This window comes from Phodopus roborovskii, unplaced genomic scaffold, assembly GCF_943737965.1.
Source record: "Phodopus roborovskii unplaced genomic scaffold, PHOROB, whole genome shotgun sequence".
Lineage (NCBI taxonomy): Eukaryota > Metazoa > Chordata > Mammalia > Rodentia > Cricetidae > Phodopus > Phodopus roborovskii.
The window spans coordinates 5,552,391-5,561,233 of record NW_026126415.1 but is presented as its reverse complement, the minus strand read 5'-3'; positions in this window follow the sequence as shown (position 1 = coordinate 5,561,233).

Genomic DNA, 8,843 nt, shown 5'->3' with positions numbered 1-8,843 from the left:
AAGGAATCCTAAGAATGGCTCCTCATCTCTATAGAAAATGCCTGCCTTTAATCCTCAGGATTTCAAAACATTGGGAGAATTTTGCCAACATGTCTCAACAGATCTAGAGGATGACACTGGAAAAAAGACAGTTGCCAGATCAGAAGACATGATCCTCGTGGTACAAGGAATTGAGTTCGGCTTCTCCTACTGCTGGATTTAGCAGGTTCTCTCCATTCTGAGCTGGCTTGCAGCCGAGGAACAATAAGGTTTGGTGATTGGAATTCTGAAGCATTGGAAGATGCTCACACAGCTTCTCATTATTTCGGTTTCTAAGTCTCGAAACCAAACCACTATAATTCAAAGCCAGCTTAAGTCTTCAAATTAACATTTGCTACCAATTAGTTCATAACGAGTGTTTGTCTGAAACATTTAATGACCATAAGAAATCTTTCAAAACTGAAGAACTTTTATGTTTGAGACTTATGTTACCCTGCCCGACTTCTTGTTGCAAAAAGTTTGATCACCCAAAGAGTTCATAAGGTTTTTAACAAGAAGAGTTGGCCCTCAGACAGATGACAGGGCCTTTTCCCCTCCTCAGCACCGGGCAAAGGAAATCCTTCGAACAAAGCTTAGGAATCAATTGCTTGTTTTGTACTTAAACCTCACTAATCCCATTCCCTTCAATAGAAAGTCCTTCTATGGACTAAGTGTAGAAGGCCATTCATAGAGCCACTGAGAAAAGGAAGTGCCTCTTTATTTCATCGTTAAATCCAGTTTTCTTAACTTTTTTTTTTTTTTTTTTTTTTTTGGTCTAATTAGTACCTCAAAGAATCCTTCCTAACTTTATTGGGAGTTCTTCTAAAGTTTCACTATTAAAAGCACTGTTTACTTTAAGTTTTTCTGTTCTTGGTTAGCGTTTTTTTTTTTTAATCACAAATGAGTACTTTTATTGAATGTTAGATAGCACACTTTTACAAGGTTGTAGGATTTTTCCATCTTATTCTGCCCGTGGATCTTGCACTAATGGCTACTCTAAATTAAAATCATCCTTGCATTATTTGGGAAGCTCATTTGGTCGTGATATTTTCCCAAAATACATCTAAATTATATATGGACACTGTTAGAATGTTCACACCAAACTTAACATTTAATTCTCTTTTGAATACCATTTCTCTCTGAAATACTGTGAAACTCGCAGAATCAAATTGAACTTTCCTTTTTATTTTCCATGTATATGTTCAAAATTATTAACATGAAGTTAGTTGTAGAATTATCTCATATTTTTTCACCAGTATTTGCTATTCTCTTTGTCATGTACAATATCTATTGGCTCTTATCAATTTATCTTTTAATAAATGTTTTCAAACATGTGTTTGTTACTCTTTCAAAAGGTCAAGCATAAAAAATGAATTCCTATTTGTACTCTCGTTTATGAATTTGTACTTCTGCTTTCTTCTGGTTGCTTGTGAGTTCAATCAGTTCTAGTTTTAGAGCAGAATGTTACATCATTGTTCTCCTTCCCCCAAATGTATTGACTTAAACCCATAAACATTCAAACCAATATTTAGATGCATCTCACAAATTTTGATTTGTACTAATTGTATTATTTTAAATCTTCATACATTTGTTTATTACTTTTAAACTGTGGCATGTTTGGAAGTCTTAAAACAATTTATCAGAGTTATTTATTTTTTAAATAGCCTTTGGGATAAAAATAATTTCTTATGATCCATTTCAACGTCATTTTGTTATTCTTAGTGGTTTGTTATAACTAACATTACATAATATCTTAATTCTATTTTTGTAGCATTATTCTTACAAGTATGTATCCTTTTTATTATTATTATTATTATTATTATTACTATTTTGAAGATCTCTGCTGGTTATTGCTTATCCTGAAAACATGGAGTGGCAGAGGTCAGTGGGGAGGAGGGAGGGGGTGGAGCAGCTCCTCCCAAGCAACCTGGCTTTGTTCTTTCCTTATCTAGCAGATAGTCAAAGCTAACAGTCCTATTTCAACCTGAGATTCTGGATCTCTTGCTTGAACCTCCCATGCAGCTGACAATGCATTCCTCTTCCTGGGTTTATGGGGCCTCCCACAGCTTCTGCTTTCACTGGTAATCTGGACCACACAAAACATACAATTGTAGTCCTCTTGTTTGTTACTTCAGAGAAGTAGTTTTCTGGAGCAGGAGTTAAAATGGCCATACTCTATCCATATGATGTATACTTGCTCCAAGAGAAATATGAGTAAGACGTGTGTGGAAGCTGTTTGAGAGTAACAGTTCACTCTGGCTTCACCACCAGCAATCAGCACAACTCCAACTGTGAGATACTCCTAGCCTACCTCTTTACTCAGTCCATGAGCCAGCGCGTTTGGTGTCTTTCTGAAGACATAGACTTCTAGTCTTAAGGGGCGGAGGTTCAAGAATCTTATGGCGCTGATTCATTACACATACTTCCAGAGAAGGAGTTGGTAACCTCAGTATTGCATTTCTGAGGGTATTCTCCTCAAATCGCCTTCCTTAGCCACAAGGGGACCACTGCTATTTACTATGGATGTGAATATATTCAGATCTATGAGGATCACTATATTTTTCATTTATTCCTTCGTCTACTTTTTCTTTACATGTAAATTTGTATTATTTTCTTCTATCCCTTTTTTTCTTGTCACACTATTTCCTGTGATATTCTCTAAATAGCTAAAATATGTAAATATATGTAACTTTATATTTTTCTAAAAAGCTCACCATGCCCTATCAAATAAAAGAAACAGAGGATGATTTAATTTCTTTTCTATCTTTCAATTTGTTACTGCATCTTGTATTTAAACCTAAAACTGATACCCAGGAATGTTAATATCTGTTTTGATTAGTATGAAATCAAGTATTTACAATAGTACATAGGCTACTAATCCCATTCTGGGGTCTGGAAACACACTGTCAAATAAGATACATCTTTCAGATATTTATCATTTTATTGTCCTGATTCCTTTGCTCACTATTTCTTGACATTCATTTTAGATGAAAGTATTTTATATGTTGAAACATACCCTTTAATAGTTATTTCGGTATTTTTTTTTTTACAAATAATCATTTATTTCTTATTTATCTAAGAAATCTTTTCCTAACCATATTTTAATAATAATAATAGCAATAGTCACGATAAAAAGAATGGCCAGTGAGATTATGGGAATTATTTTCCAGGATGAGGAAAATTAAATCCACTTTTATATGTAATGTTCACCTGGTTTGGTAGAGTTTCTGATGATTAATCTGTTAATTCAGCTGAAACATTTGCTCAACATATTTTCAGAGATTCTTGCATTTCAAAAAGCTAAAAGGGAGGGCTGAGGTTAGTGCTCAGTGGAGCTCCTGTTTAATATGCACAAAACCTGACCCTCAATACTTAGCATCTTTTCCTGCCATAAAAAGACCAAACACACATTGTGTGTGTGTGGTGGGGGTGGTGGTAAAACTCTCAGAAGGATGCAGACATTTGGGTAGAAAGTGTGTCAGATAGTCAGGGGGGAAAAAGATACAGTTACAGCGGAAAGAAACAAAACGTTGAGTTCAAACGAAAAGTAAAATAATGTGTCTAACTCTGTACAGAAGAAAAAAAAAATACTGACATATAGAGCAAAATACCAGAAGTGAATGTTACAACAAAAATGACAGAGTAATTTAAAAGGTCATTTGACATATTAAGGTGTAAAGGACAGAGTCCTAAATAATTGCTAAGACAAGGTACTTTCAGCATACAATGAAAATTATTAGTCTTCTTTAGAATAAAAAAAATTGGGAGACTGACAGTGTAGCTCAAGTGTAGAGTACTTTCCTAACAGGTGTAAAACTCTGTGTTTGGTCCACAGCATCATTTAAACAAATAAAATAATATGAAACATAGAATCAGATAAATGTTCGTGTTGCTGTCATTTTAGTCTTATGCTCCGTTTTTCAACTTATCAAAGTAATGTTGACAACAAATATATTGTATACATATAACCTGACAGGAATAAAACTGTTCAAACTGTGCCGATTTCTTTTACATGTGACAGTCCACATTTGAAAGTTATATGTAATTATGTTTAAATATTTCCATTATATCCTAGAAGATATAGGTAGGTTTACTGTTTTTTTTTTTCTTACATATAATTTCCTTTTTCTTGTGTGATCTATACAGTCATGTATCATTTACTAGCAAGGAGAGACCCTCAGAAGTGTGCCTTCAAGTAGGTTTGTCTTTGAGTGAACATCATAACATACTGATTTAGATGGATGTGATGCTACAAAGTTTACTAGAATGCTGTGGTATTGTAGGTTGAATTGGTTTAATTTAATGCCAACATGGCTCTGTTGTGAGATGTCCAGAGAGATGATCAACTATTATTACTTCTGGGTTTACCTGTGAGGGTCTCTGTAAAAGACCAGCATCTGAATTGGTGGACTGAGTAGGCTTCATCCTATCCCTCAAGGGAACAGATAATGAGGACTGACAAAAGGAAATTTAAATCCTTGGACAGTGGTATTTCTGGTTCTTCAGAATTTAGACAAGACTTGATTGAACTGTATCTCCAACTGTCTAGTTTTAAAATGGCATATTGAAGGACTACTTGGAGTTCATCACCACATGGGTTAATTCCCTAAAAAGAAAGTTTCCCCTGATAAGTCAATGTCTATTCCATTGACTCTTGTTTCTGTAAGAGAACCCTGACTCATACATTTGGCCCTTAGTAGTGCCATAATGGGATAAGAACAGTAATTGGGCTAAATCTTTATCGCTATATTCAAATCTTGTCACCACTGCTTACCTGCCAGCTGTGTAATGTTGGGAAGATCAATGTTTGTCATCTATAAAATGGGAAAATAGAGCAGAGCAACTACCTCTTTTTTTTTTTTTTTTTTTTTTTTTTTTTGGTAGGTTCTCTAGTTTGCTTGAGTCATAGTAAATCCTCAAACTAATTGGTTGTTATCAGTATTACTGATATTCTTCTATTCTAATATTAAAGAAATTACTTAATATTTATAAATAAGCAATAGTAACTACCTCCTACATCTATTAGTCAGACATTATACAAAACGCGATGGAGGGTATTGCCTGTTTCCAATCATGTTGGCTTGAAATATAAGCTTTCACAATGATCCTCAAGCCCTAGGTTGTATTGTATGTATATGGGTGCGTCGGGCCTGAGTTCGAAAATTCTTCATTTTGGTTGGTTGCGATTTTTAGAATTGCCTCGGTCTGCTGCAAAGCGAAGTTTCCTAGATGTGAAGTGAGGACTAGAGCTATTTGTGGGCATAAGGATAGATACGTAAAACAGCTAGAATCACGCCAGTTTAGCAAAGAAGTGGCAGCTATAGGTCCTCTTCCAATACCCATGACTTCAGGTGCCCTGAAGAGGGGGTGGAAACTGAGCAGGAGCCAGAGAGGAGTTTACAGTGACAGTGTGACCCTTAGAGACGTCAGAAGCTACCCCTATGAAGTCTTACCAAGGCGGCCACCTACAAATTCTTTGAATAAGAACAGCAATGATTGGCCACTCCCTCGAGCTCTGCTCCACCTTTACTCCAACACATCTTGTAGGCAGGACAAATTATAGGCTGAAGATTTTGTGACTGGGTTGGTGTCCCAGCCCCTCTGGTGGAAGACTTTTCTGGTCACAGAAGATGGTCAGTTAAGGCTCCGTATCCCCCATTACTAGGAGTCTTCGGCTAGGGTTATTCTCGTAGATTCCAAGAAGTTTCCATTACATTAGGTTTCTACCTCACCTCTGACATGTCCCACAAATCCAGTTGTTTCTCCCTGTACTTTCTTCCTTCATCCCCTGGGCTCTGCATCAGGATTCCCCCCATTGCCATTTTCACTTGCCCCACACCCACACCATATCTATGTCATTTCCCCTCCCCAGGGAAACCCATGTGTCCTTGAGCCCTCTTTGTTTCTTAGCTCCTCTGGGTCTATGGGTTGTAGCATGGTTATCCTTTACTTTATAGGTACTATCCACTTAGGAGTGAGTACACACCATGCTTGTCTTTCTGAGTCTGGGTTGTCTCGGGATGATTTTTTTTTTCTAGTTCTATCCATTTGATTGCAAATTTCATGATGTCACTAAAAAATAATAATAAATAGCTACACCATGGGGGGACTGGGAGGAGGGGAGGAAGGGGAAACTGTGGTGGGGATATAATATATGAGAGAAAAATAAATAAGTAAAGAAAGGAAGGAAGCAAGAAGAAAGAAAACAAAAATAAACACTCTGATGTGGATGAGGGAAAAACCCAGAAGCCTTGGCCCTACACAAACAACTACAGGCAAATAGAGGATGCTGAGAGCTGGAGAAATAGTCTTCCCCATAGAAGAGCACACCGTTTGATTATCCAATGCCATGTGGTCATCCCTGAAAACATACATACAGTTAAACTTATACTTAATGAGCAGAATGAGCAGGTGTTTAGGATTATATATCTTATATATTAATGAGGGTCATACATTTGACAAAGAGCAAGAAAGGTTATATGGAAGGGTTTGGAGAGAGAAAAGGGAAAATTAGGTAATTATACTCTCCAAAAAGTAAGAACAAATAATTTAAAAACATGTATGCTTTGAGGGCTTGCTAGATGGCTCAGTGGGCAGAGAGACATTTGTAGCGTTAAGTCTGGTAAATGGTTTCTACCTCAAAAGCCTACAGAAGGCGGAAGTAAACTTCACAGAAGCCTGTGGTTGTCGAAGGCGCTTGAGTGGCTAAATGGTCCTGTTGCCAAACTCCTTTCTCAACACTCATGTTTATTTATACCCATAGATCAATGCCACACCGAGCCTTCATCAGAGGAGCTTTTTGTAGCGGGTGGCAGGCAGTTGATGCAGAAATCAGTAACTGACCAGAGTGCCAAGAGTGACTGATGGTGGGTGGACCGCTGGCCCTGAGCAAACTATATCCTTGAAGTACTCTCTCCTGTACTAGATGTAGCAACATGCATTTTTATTAACTAAAGACAAATTTTGGTATTATCAACTTAGCTTTATCAAAATTACATCACCTTTCCTCCAGTGTTTTCCCACTTAGTTTTCCTTTATTCCTGCTATCATCTTCTATATTACACTTAGTGTTGTTTAAAGCATAAAAATGTTGAGCTACAATATTTTCATGAAAAGAAACAGATTGAAAAATATAAAAGGTGTGTGTTTGATATTTATTTCCAGTCATATTTAGTATTATTTCAGCAACCCCCCCCCCTTTTTTTCTGTTCATTTGCTCCCCCTGTCTACTTCTAGAGAATTAAACAGATTGTTTCTTGTTGAAAAATTGTGGTTTGGGGGGGTAAAGAATTTGCAGTTTTCTTCTTTTATCTTTTTCAACATACCTTGGCTTTCATTGTTTCTGAGGTGAAAAGTCAACTGCTAGTTATGCTGTAGTCCTTTGCTTCTGAAGCTTTCATTACAAGTACATTGCTACATTTCATTCTGCTTGTTAGTTTGTAATTTTTTTTTTTTTTACTTGCTTTTTTTCTCTGTCCTTTAGGTTTATGGGTTTCATGATGCTAACTTCATCCTTCTTCTACTGCCTTAACTGTGTTCTTGGATTCCATCAAGCAGATTGTCGCGTTACTAAATGTACTAGTCTATTTTCTGTTGTCAAAACAGAATACCCTGATGTTGGGTACTTTATAAAGAAAACAAACTTATTTTGTTGGCAGTTTTGGAAACCAAGGGACCAGTTGCAGGTGGCCTCACCCATTTGGCCCCTGCCTGAGGGCTTCAGTGCAGGCAACATCACAATGGCAAAGGCGTGTACAAAAATATCACTCGATAAGAAGGAAGACTAAGATAACCAGGGGCCTAGGGTGGTTCTTTTCCTAGTAACTCGTTCCCACTTTCATGGAAGCCAGCACCTTCGACGAGCTAAGCATTGTCTACTAAACGCTGACTCTGGGAGGCTCCAACAACAACTACCAACAGTTCATCGGGAAACAAATTTTTATCAAGAAAACCCAAACTACACGAAAGCCGTAGTATTAAACTAGTACCAACAAAACAAAACAAAACACCACACTTCCACAGATTTCTCTTGATCTTTTTCATCCTTGCCACCACATTTATTTTAATATTTTTACCGTAATGTATTTATAAAACTTCTGAGTCTGGTTTATTTCACTTAACATGATCTACAGTCCACTCATTTTTCTGCAAATGACATACATTTGCCCTTTTAAACATTTAAATTAGAAACAATCTTAATTTACATACCAATCCCAGTTCCTTCTCCCTCCCATCCCAACCCCCCTAGTCCCCCATGGACAGCCCCCCCCCCACATACACCCTGTCCCACTCCCCATACACTACCCAGGGAGGGTGAAGCCTTCCATGGGGATCTTCAAAGTCTGTCATATCATTTGGAGCATGGCCTAGGTCCTCCCCCATGTGTCCAGGCTGAGACATTCCTCCCCTCCATGGAGGAATGGACTCCCCAAAGTGCATTCCTGCCCTAGGTTCCACCACAAAAGGCCCCGTAGCCTGCCCAGGCCTGTCCTATGCTGGTTCCCCAGCTGTCTGGCTGGAGTCTATCTATAAAATTTCAGTTGTAACTTTTGCCTGGTAAGTTTAACATCCAGGGCCACCAAACATTGGAAGTTTTCGTTATCTAAGCAGTACGGTCATTCCTATTTCTTGTTTAGATTTATCTTTGAATATTTTGGTTGAGATACTTTGCCCATTTATTTGTTACTGGGACAAGATCTTTGTTACAGAGGTTGAATTTGCTTTTTTACTATTTTTTTTTTTTTTGAGATGATAAGATATGCTACCCTCTGCTCTTTTTCAAATTTATAGCCTTCTTTTTCATTAACTATATATATAGATGTGTG